Source organism: Rhynchophorus ferrugineus, unplaced genomic scaffold (assembly GCF_030347505.1).
Source record: "Rhynchophorus ferrugineus isolate W39M unplaced genomic scaffold, kcgeb_rfMv2 rfM9, whole genome shotgun sequence".
Lineage (NCBI taxonomy): Eukaryota > Metazoa > Arthropoda > Insecta > Coleoptera > Curculionidae > Rhynchophorus > Rhynchophorus ferrugineus.
In genome coordinates this window covers 7,938,487-7,951,048 of record NW_027472588.1, presented here as the reverse complement: position 1 = coordinate 7,951,048, position 12,562 = coordinate 7,938,487, and the positions used below count along the sequence as shown (strand labels likewise).

General features: G+C 32.3%; 1 protein-coding gene across 3 annotated transcripts in view; it reads left to right on the top strand.

Moving 5' to 3' along the window:
* The window catches only part of LOC143202192 (adhesion G protein-coupled receptor E2), a 325,024-nt gene that overhangs the window by 274,820 nt on the left and 37,642 nt on the right, over positions 1-12,562 (top strand). The gene's annotated exons all lie outside the window — the stretch shown is intronic.

Here is a 12,562-nt window from a genome sequence, read left to right as displayed (position 1 = left end):
AGAATTTTAATTACAGTGTTAGTTAATTATGTTATCAGCATCAGTACTGGTAATAAAATGTTTATAATTACATTCATTCTTCAATGGTATTATTTTGTTATCTGAACATATTTATAACATTAATTTGGATTCCGATTAGAACGAATATGATAATACACCTAAATCAAATACAAATGTGGCTGAAAGGATGGCGTATAGCCAACGAAACTCTATCTACTCATTTAACTTTTACGGTGCTTAGAAGAACATGTCCTCCACCAGTCTATATCAATAATTGTCAACTCCCGCATGTAGAGGATAATAAATATCTTGGTATGCACCTAGATCGACGCCAAACGAAAACAACTTAGACTTACACTCTACCAAATATGTTGGCTTATCGAGACCAAACACAAGTTATCGTTAGATAACAAGATATTATTGCCTAAATCTATACTCAAGCCTATTTGGTCATATGGAATCCAACTATGGAAAACCGCTAGCAAGTCTAATATATCCATCATAACATACAACGGTTCCAAAATAAGTGCATACGTAGAAATGCCTAGAAAACATCTAACAATAACTAACAACATAACACCATCCGACAATATAAATTAGTATTTTATACAGGATATCACTTAATGTAGCGATTTTATACATGCCATGTATATGTTATATAAACATAACAAATACTTGTTGCCCTCTGGGCACGTTGTGGAACTACTAAGAGTAAATAAAGTGTCTTTCCCAATGTTATCTCCAATGACGTTTAGGTATTTACGCTGCTTTTATTCTTTTAAATTCACCTCATGATATTACACTTCACAAGATAAAATGGTTTGATTCTTTTGAGTCTGTGCCCTGTTCTGAGATTATCCAAGAGTTGTCAGATATTAACATAATACTGTAAACCATATTCCTTTCTCCTTGCACTTCACTTTATTTTCTGAGTGACAGTCGGTATCTGAAGTTCTTGGTGTAAGTAATCAGTCCTGTAGTATCGGGTGCACCTACAATACATCTTAGGACTTTTTTATTGGAAAATTTGTTATGTATTTACATTAGTTTTCACGGAACATCCCCGTAATTTTGATTCCGTAGGTCCGTATAGGCTTTACCATTTGCATATATAATAGTAATTTTTTGTACGCTGATAATTGTGATTTTCAACGCCAGTTCTTTTCTTGCTAACGTGTTCCTTTCAGCGAATTTTTGCACCAAGTGCCATTCTAAGATACTTTAGCATTATTAGATTGCGCTGTAATTTTTGGAATACTTCTTCGCTATTATCTCCGACAACAAAAATCACAGTGCCGGCTTAGTTGGCGCCGGCGCAGTGCTAAAGGCGACAGTACGGTCCAAAGTTGGTCGGTCACTCGCCAGTCGGTAGGTATAATGCCGAGGACCGTGGTTCGGAGCCCACGTTAAATAGTAGGTTCAGTCCAAATATATATATATATATATATATATATATATATATATATATATATATATATATATATTAAAGAAATCGCAATATTATCAGCAAATGTAGGCATCATGCTATTTTCCATCTGTTACATCTGTTAAACATTGCATGTGTAAGGTAGGTAAATATCAGGTACCAATACACTTCCTTCCACCTACTTTAGCGTATTTTATTGTAAAGAAGACTTCCTCTTCTTGTACTCTAAACATTTGAGCTGTGATGTCAGATTTTAATATGATTGACAACTATTTGTTAACACATCGATGCTTTAAGGGAATATTTGATATCATCTTCATCAGTATATCCCTGTATAGAACACCCGTGTCGAACAACTACAAGCACAACGAAATATCCATAATATATTGCTGAATAATATATATATATATATATATATATATATATATATATATATATATATATATATATTAAAGAAATCGCAATATTATCAGTAAATGTAGGCATTGTGCTATTTACCATCTGTGATACATTGCATGTGTAAAGTAGGTAAATATCAGGTACCAATACACTTCCTTCCACCTACTTTAGCGTATTTTATTGTAAAGAAGACTTCCTCTTCTTGTACTCTAAACATTTGAGCTGTGATGTCAGATTTTAATATGATTGACAACTATTTGTTAACACATCGATGCTTTAAGGGAATATTTGATATCATCTTCATCAGTATATCCCTGTATAGAACACCCGTGTCGAACAACTACAAGCACAACGAAATATCCATAATATATTGCTGAATAATATATATATATATATATATATATATATATATATATATATATATATATATATATATATATATTAAAGAAATCGCAATATTATCAGTAAATGTAGGCATTGTGCTATTTACCATCTGTGATACATTGCATGTGTAAGGTAGGTAAATATCAGGTACCAATACACTTCCTTCCACCTACTTTAGCGTATTTTATTGTAAAGAAGACTTCCTCTTCTTGTACTCTAAACATTTGGGCTGTGATGTCAGATTTTAATATGATTGACAACTATTTGTTAACACATCGATGCTTTAAGGGAATATTTGATATCATCTTCATCAGTATATCCCTGTATAGAACACCCGTGTCGAACAACTACAAGCACAACGAAATATCCATAATATATTGCTGAATAATATAATATATATATATATATATATATATATATATATATATATATATATATATATATATATATATATATATATATATATTAAAGAAATCGCAATATTATCAGCAAATGTAGGCATTGTGCTATTTACCATCTGTGATACATTGCATGTGTAAAGTAGGTAAATATCAGGTACCAATACACTTCCTTCCACCTAATTTAGCTCATTTTATTGTAAAGAAGACTTCCTCTTCTTGTACTCTAAACATTTGGGCTGTGATGTCAGATTTTAATATGATTGACAACTATTTGTTAACACATCGATGCTTTAAGGGAATATTTGATATCATCTTCATCAGTATATCCCTGTATAGAACACCCGTGTCGAACAACTTCAAGTACAACGAAATATCCATAATATATTGCTGAAAATACTACACCCGTTGGAATCAACAATTTAAATTTACCAGCAATTTTACTCAACACCAACGTCCACAATATTTTGCCAGAATACTTACAAATATTAGTTTATAATTAAAAGCAATTCTAATTCGGGTTAACGAAAATTTTATTTTTTACACAAGCTGAACATTCAAAAGCCCACTCCCTATCCTAATTTATATTCTAAACAAGAAACTGCTTTTTAATTCGTTAAATGTTGTTTTAGGGCGTTAGAAAAACTGGCATCGCCATATTTAATTTAAAACAATTATCCTCGAGGATAAAAAGGGAACACAAGATGTAAGAACGGAATGGGGCTGAAACGAATTTCAATAGATTAAAATCAACAATTATTCTTTTTTATTCGTTTCTTTTTATAAGCGTAGAAGTGTGATTATTATATAGTTTTTTTGTGGTTAGTTAATTGTGCAAATATGGGTTAGCGTTTTATTCTTGGTAAATAAAAGTTCTGGTAAAAACATCTGTTTAAAATAAACCCTAAATTGAGCTATCATTTTACGGTAAATTTGTCTTTTATGTAAGGACTGCTGAGGATCGCTTATTGCGATATTCAAGGATTCGATCACATTTCGATGTTATTAAAAAATCCTGATAAAAGTTGCATTCATTGTAAAAAATATTATATATTTTATTGATAGGAAGTTACCGACTAACCAGCTTTATTCAACATAATTCCCTTCAACGGTGATACACTGATTATAGCGACCATTCAACCTTTCGATACAATTTTGTAGTACGATTTCTTCCAAGCGACCATTCTCTTGACATCTGAGAACAGGAAATAGTCGCGTCGCTGGGGGCCAGATCTGGAGAATGCGGTAGATGAGGAAACAATTCAAAGCCCAATTCATGAATCTTTGCCATCATTCTCACTGACTTGTGACACGGTGCATTGTCTTGGTAAAGCAGCACTTCATTTTTCTTCAAATGCGGCCATTTTTCGGCGATTTCGTCCTTCAAACGGTCCAATTCAAACGCTACATAATAGCCGCTGTTGATGGTCCTTCCTTTGTCAAGATAGTCAATGAAAATTATTCGCCATAACCTTTCCATCCGACTGTTTTCTCACGCTTTGGAGCGGGAACATCGTGTACAGTCCACTCGGATGACTGTCGATTGGACTTCGGAGTGAAATGTGGAGCCATGTTTCATCTATTGTCACATATCGACCCAAAAACTCTATTATTACGCTTTTTACGGGTTTATTACGCTTGATCATCTTCAAACACTGATCCGAATCATCATCATGTCGTTGTTTTTGATATTGATATCTTTAGAGTGTCTACTATTTCATTCAATTTCAATTTATTCAAAATTCAATTTTAATTTTGTTTATATTACTTTTCTCAAAACATTCCCATAACTAGATTCCGTAGATCCATATTTAATAAAGGCTCCTTCCAATATTTAACATCGATTACATATGAATTCAATATTCCTTAATTTGTTGATACAATTGCCTGCTTGCTTCTTCGCTATTGTCTCCACCGGCAGGTGCCCCAGTATTATTAGCAAATAGAACCAAAATGACATTTTCCATTTATAGTATATCACAGTTATAAGATATATAAATAATTGTTATTAACAACTTCTTTGTGGTGCACCTGTTTAGTTCGTTTATATTGTCGATTAGGTTTCCTCTTATGAACATTTTGGCTGATATGTAATACCTTAACAGATCACTGAGTGGCTTTGACAACATTTTTTGAACATTGAGATGGAACCTCTTGTCGAGGTCTTGAATTAATTCAAAGTATATTATTATATATTCTAAGTGTTGTATACTAAACAGGCTTTTATATTTTCGTCGATTTTTGTTAGCGATCAAACTGATGTGTAGGTATAGCTTTTTTCTCTGTAATATACAGGTATCCTTCTCTTTTATTATTTCTTCCCAGTCCTGTCATTCTCCTAGGACGTGCTGACGGGATGATGAATAATTATCCTTGTAGTGGAATGACTACATACTGCATAATACCACGATGGGTATTATAAATTTGTCGGATGAAAAGTATTTTCGATGGAATAATGACTTCAAGTTTCAGAAAAACTATTAAGCTAAGATCGAAAATAAACATTAGCAAATAAACACTTCCTTAGTTGATTGCTGTTTCCGATAAGCCGAGAAGGATGAGAACTCATCAATAATTATTTAGAACTTTTTTATTGAGGTCGCCATTAAGGAATTTTTGTTTTAAAATTCTGAAAAATCTTATTTTAGATATTAAGAATTAACAATTTTTAATCATCATTTAATTATTGTCTTCTTTTTGAGTTTTGAGTCGAATAAGCTTCATTTGCGACAAATTCTTATTTAGGTCTGCAAATTTTTTTATTAATCTCTTAGACCTTCAACAATCTGCCCGTGGGCAATATGTATTATATGATTTCCGTTATATAACTATCCTGACATGTTGAAGATAGCTTCAGTAAGTGACCTGCTGTACAACTTATAATCTAAATCTTATTCTAGATACTATTCTAACTTATTCTAAAGTATATCCTAACTTATTCTAGAGATTATTAAATTTCACTTTATGTGTCTATTAATCAGTTCGTATGGTAGTTTGCGTTTGAGCATATGCAGCACAATGTCATCGCGCACTTTTAACTGTTTGGCGAGTGCATTAGGATACACTATTAGTCTTTCAGAGTACTTCGCACTCACATTCCGAATCACATTCGTTATGGGATGTCTCGCTAAATCAGTTTGTAGGAGACGTAATATGGGGCATCGACGATGACTCGCAACACTTTATTCTGGAACCTCTGGAGGACAGTTATGTTAGATTTGCTAGTTGTACCCCACAGTTCAATACCATCCAAAAATGGTCCATATGCAGCAAAACTTTGTTATCTATTGATAATTTATATTTACGCCCTATCAGTCAATACATTTAGTTTAGTTTAAATCCAAGCTGTTTGCATTTTGTCACGATACGTTTTTTCCAGATATTTAACGTTGTCTGCTTGGGGAAGTTCATGATTATTCAATTTTACTGAGGGACATGTTCTTCTACAAAGGGTGATGTCACATGGGTAGATTTTGTCTCATTTGCCTTGATACGCCATGTTTTCAACCACAATTCGACTTTGTGAAGATGAAGTTGGAGGTTTCTTGTGGCTGATAATAGATCCTCGTGTGATGATAAAAGTGCTGCTCACTTGCAAGTGTGTATAAGTAAAGAGGTTATTGGGAATGGTTCACAAATTTTTAGGACGATGAATTTGGGATCTGAAGTAAAACAAATCGAAAAAATTGATACGCTTTAGTCTAAAAGCGCCAATGATACTTCCGAAAATTCTGCCATCCTCTTGCTCGCTTTCATCTATTACGAAAAATATAACAATTTTATCAACTAGAAACATCGGGGGAATTTTCCCAGCCTAATTCGCTGTTAGAATAATATTTTGGATAAAATCAGTTTTCCTGAACAAAATTTCAATTACGAGATTATTTGTTTACCCTACCCTTTCTTTCCACCTACACTATAGATACGAGATCATTACCACCAAAATCACAGCAGGTCTTTATTATTAAATACCATATCAAATTTATTGATAAAACCATATTTTTTAGGAAATTGTGTTCAAATAATATAAAAAATATATATTCCTCAAAGAGTTTTTTTCGATAATATTACAAAATTTAACATGATGTAATGTAAGCTTGTCGAAAATTGTAATACGTGTGCGCAACAAGATACGTCGTTAAAAAGGCATTACATTATACACAATAGAGTGGGTAGAAAGCCATCGTCGGTCGCTTTCATCGCTTTTTCGCAGGAAATCAAGATTCCACGGTAACGCTTTGATATTTCCTCAGCCGGAGCGTCGGAGAAGACTTATGTACATTATACCATCCCCCTCCGTTACAAGACCACCAACCAAGTAAAGCAGCTATAATTTGAGGCAATCCCCTTGAGAGCTCTTCGGTTAAAAGGCTGCAAATTACATTATTTCGCGTGCGCTAATTTATTGTACTCATTTTATTGTAAAATTGATGTACAAGTAAGAATACTTCAGTGATGTTTTTAGAGTTTAAAAAATACATACTGGACATTTTATTTATATCTGTTCCAGTGATATAAATGTAACTTAAAAAATGTCTTATGTTGAAAAAACATAAAGAGCTAGTTGGAAACGTCTGAATCAGATTTTCTCCTGTTTAACACCAAATGACGTGCTTTTTTTAAAAGAGCAATTTATGCCAAATAATGCCAGCAAATTAGGAAGAATAGTTCTTAGTTATAGTTTGTCAACGAAGATGTTTGTTGGTGTAAAGAAAGAGTTATAAGACAAGAATAGAACAGGCTAAAGATAAAGATGTGTTTTGCTTAAATGTCTTTCTTTCGATAAACTAAATATTCTCAATTAGTAAAGATATTGCTATGATATTCAAAAGAAAATATTGTTACATCACATTTGCAACCGTTAATAATTTAACAAGAAACCTTTCTGTGTCTGTCTTTACATTGACATTTCAGGTCACACTCGTTCTGTTTTCTTTATAGTGAGATATCGCACAGTTCGGTACAATAGGCCATATAGGCCTAAGAATTGAGTTGTACAACAATATCTTATTATCCAAAGACAATTTGGATTTATGGCCTATGAAACAATACATCTAGTACAGCCCAAGACAGTTACACTTTTTTAGAATATATTCCTTCCAATTTAAGCATCGATCCTCATTAATTCCGTGACAGTTAACATTATCTACTTGACGTAGTTCGTTATTATTAAAACTTACCGGAGGACAAGTCCTTCTACGCAGAGTGAAGGTCAAGTAAGTGGATTTTGTCTCATTCGCCTTGATAGACCATATTTTCACTCACAAAATATTTTTGTTGCGATAAAGTTGGAGGTTCCTTGTAGCTGATTTGGATCCTCGTGACATGATGGAGCTTTCGAGTTCGGTACGTCAGCTGTCTACAGGAACCAAGAACACTACCCTCCGGAACACCTAAATATATTGGGTGTTGTTCAGTGTGTTAGTCACTTTGTGACCGTTAGTCGGCTTTTGCCTCGAGATAGATTTCATTAGTTTGACTGTTTCATATCGTCATATTGTAAGGCAACACTCAATAAAACACACTGTTCGTATACTAAATATCCTATATAAAATGGCTCTGAAATATTTGCTTAATATAGTTCACTAAAAAAAATCGATATTTTAATTTCATAGGAATTAACAATGAAAAATGTAATTAACCAAGCTTCTATTACTGGAGATTATTTTGAAGCGATGGATGTCCTCCAAATCTCCAATTAAATCCAATACAGAAAGGCTTTAAATGAAAAAAAAATGGCGAATATTAAAAAAATATTATTCATATGAACATTATTAGTTTTAAACTTTATACGTTTTAACCCAAATATTGGAAAAGCGACTACAAAGTCAAACAAACTGCTTCGACCTAGTTGCATCGAAACTGTGTCCTAAGGTGCGCCTGGTTAATAGACTTACATTAGTGCGCCCACATCTACGTGACCGCCAACATAAGCATACAGCGCTAATAATTTCCGGTAATTCTCCTAGGCGGTACGCGGTTAGAAGGTGGCAAATTAAATTATTTCAGGTCTTAGAATTACGTACTTCTATTAAAACTTCATACGTGGATTTCATTATGGATATAACAGGTTAATTGAAAAGTTCTCGGCCTACCATAGTAAAACAAATTTTTTCGGAAAATTTAGTCATTTATTATTTAACATAATAATAAGTGTGCCTTTGCTTCAAAATTTCAGTTTCAGGAATCATCTCTTCATTCGACAAAGCTTTCTTCCCAGCGAGCATTCTTTTGAGATCTAAGCACAGGAAATAGTCGCTGAGGGCCAGATCTGGAGAATGAAGAAGCAATTCGAAGCCCAATTCATGGATTTTTGACTCGGTGCATTGTCTTGGCGAAACAGAACTTTCTTCTTTTTCAAATGCGGCCGTCTTTCGGCGATTTCGTCCTTCAAACGGTCCAATAACGCTACGTAATTGTCGCTGTTGATGGTCCTTCCTTTTTTAATGAAAATTATTCCATGCGTATCCCAAAATACAGACGTCATAGCCTTGCCAGCCGACTGTTGCGTATTCCCTCGCTTTGGAGAGGTTCATCGTGTGGAGTCCACTAAGATGACTTTCGATTGGACTTCGAAGTGGAATGGTGGAGCCATGTCTCATCCATTGTCACATATCGACGCAAAAGTCGGGTTCATTACACTTGATCATAATCAAACGCGCGACACCCACTTTGCACAGAGCTTTCATTTTCATTAAATTTCAATTTACGATCATTCAAAATCAGTTTGTGGATTCTTCTTCTGTGGATGTTTTCGTCGGTAACAGCTCTTTTTGATGTCTACTGCGTTCATCGTCTTCGGTGCTGATTTCACCACGTCTAAACTTAGCATACCAATCTTTGATGATTGGTTTTCCTGGGGCAGTGTCCGGAAACTCGGCATCAAGCCAAGTTTTTGACTCAACTGTATTTTTTCCCTTCAAAAAGCAATATTTTATCAACACGCGAAATTGTTTTTTTATATTTTTTTTCACAATAACAGAAGTTTCTTCACTCAAAATGTTATAATTCGCAAACTAATGATCCGACAGCTGTGAAATTTATACACACATCTTTTAAGGGTTAGGGCTAACTAAAGACATATGGATTTAATTCTAGTAACGTCATCTATGTCACAGGCCGGGGACATTTCAATTGACCTGTTAGGATTCGAGACAAGTTCCTTAACGACCAGGCCAGTCCAGTTATTTTTATTTACAATTTTAAGTACCAGTATAGTTTTTAGTGGTTCTTTTAAGATTTTTAAAGAGAATGAATATCATTTAAAATATTTCTCTCAAAGCGTTTATAGAACCAAACTTAAATTTAATTTATGTAAGGATGTATTAAAATAGAGACAAGTTTATACTACCTTTTATTTCAATTTGTTTTCATTATATATTAACAGGTTATCTTTACACACTTTGATTTTTTACAAAATAATAATAATTATGAGGATCTTATTGTAGTTAATTTTCGAGAACTTCTTTTCAAATTGCCCGGTAATTTTTTAATTTATTTATAACGTTATCAATGAATATAAATATTCCAACATACAATATTTCCTATTGTTCAAATATTGTCCGTTTTTCCAACAGATCAGGGCGATATTTCATCTCAAGTCCTTTCATCACTCAGCATAAATTATAAGATAGCAGAATTAAAGTCGATGCCGATAAGGATTTAGGAACTGCAAAGTGCGGGGAAGTCGAATCTTTTCAAAGTCTTACATGCCATTACAGTAAACGAGACCCAAGGGTAACATTGGGAAAGAAAGGATTTCCACAATGCATACAATCCAGTAAAAACTTCCCAGTGTGGTTCGTCGGCCTATTTAAGAACGATTTCTGGCGCAGATTTTATTGCATTGTTCAAAAATAGAGGAAACCGAACTTTATTTCTGGAGCTCGATGGTATATCTGTTATTATAATCGACTAGCAGATCTTAAAACGATATTTTTCCTTTTTTAATTTTGAGAACTTTTTACGAAATCCTCAGTTATTTCCTCCTCATTTATCAATAGAATTGTTTCTTTGATTTTAGGCATGGTACACCATTTTCAAGAATTTGAATGATATTTAGGATATATTGCTTATTTCTGTCAAAATAACTTTTACTATTTTCATTGTACAAATCGTATTGAAAACGGATTATTATGTATGATTGTCTTCGCAGATTAGAATGTCGAACTAATTTTGATGAATTAAACATTTTAAATACTATTGTACTTCCATTTTAATACATGAGTGTTATACATAATTTGGTATATATTTCCAAGCCTCTACGAAAATAATCAAATTTAGAGTGTTCTCGACACCATGTATGAGTCAGAGTTCTATTCGAGTAGTATACTCTGGCATAATCCGCATAATAAACAACTGTAAATCCAAGTAATATATTTTACTTTCATTAGAGTCATTCTGGTATCTTTGTATTTCTTCGTAGTTTGTTCTCTTGCTACCTGTTATCTCTCTTGATTAAACATTAAACATTAAAAAAAGATTTAATTACTGAATTATCCCTAACGCATTTGTCATATCTACAAAAGAGTTAGTAATATTTCTGTCCTCACACATTTTAACCAAATGGTCATGTATATTCTGAACAATTACACACATATCTGTGCACATAAATCTTTCATACTCTACAATAAGATTCCTTATTTTAGATATATCAGATATTATTTGTCTTAGAAATTGTCGGCATTGAATCATAATCCCATATTCAGAAAGTTTCATTCAAGTTGATAATAACTAAGCTGATAATTTATATTCTATCCAACATTTGTTCACAATTCCATCATTTGTCAATTACTTCTTCGATATGTCTGATCGAGTTCATCCAAGTCAAAGCTGCTATTAACCATTCCTCTTTCCAGCATGAAGAACATCTATATAAACATCTATCTACAATGAATTATTATGAATTTTATGACTAATTAATCTTAATCAATTCAACGTTTGTTTTTTTTTCCATCAACTTTTGTTGTCTTATCATTAGTTTTATTGTCATCTTGCCATAAGTGACCAATGAGTATATATTCCTATTCTGAAATATCCATGTCTCATCTAAATACAGGAATTGAAATAATAAGTCTTTCTTGATTTTATTAAAAGCTCTAAAAAAATCGTATTCTTCTAAAAATTAAGTTTTTCTCTGTGAGTTATCTTTAAACCATTTAAACACTATATTGTCAAACAGTTTATGCAGGAATGTTCTACATTATATATATATATATATATATATATATATATATATATATATATATATATATATATATATATATATATATATATATATATATATATATATATATATATGTATATACATATATCCAAAACAGTTTTTAGAGTGTTAATTATTCCCATAGTTGTCCAAATAAACCCATAGTTGGTAAAAGGAGACTTTAAAATATATATATAAAAAATTCATGTTCAAATTCTTTTCTACGATTTTATTGATTGGTTTGTTTTAGTTTTGCTACTTAGAAGTATTTCTGCGTCTTTTGATCACTTACTTTTCCATTAACATAACCTATATATTTACACGGCACTATCAGCATCAGAAGACGAAATCATAAAAATATCCTTTTGTTTTGCCAGAATATTAATACTAGTGCTGGTCTGAACTACGGAGTGATGACAGTCGATAGTCGGAAGACATACAAACATACAGTCGAATGAAAATATTAATTAGTATTTAATTCGGATGCTTTCTTGTTTCTTGTTTTTCTTCTTCTTTTATTTTTTAGAGAGAAAAAAAAAGAGATAATTGTTGGATTCTTTGTGTTGAATTCAACAATTGATTTTTAAATAATTTTGGTGTAATTCTATAATATACTGTTACTATGAATTCGTAAAGAAAGAATTCTATAATCGTTCCAAATATTTTATATCATATCCTAATAATAATATTTAGATAATAACCATACAATAATAAAATTAGAAAAAAGTAAAAATGTATAAATATACAATA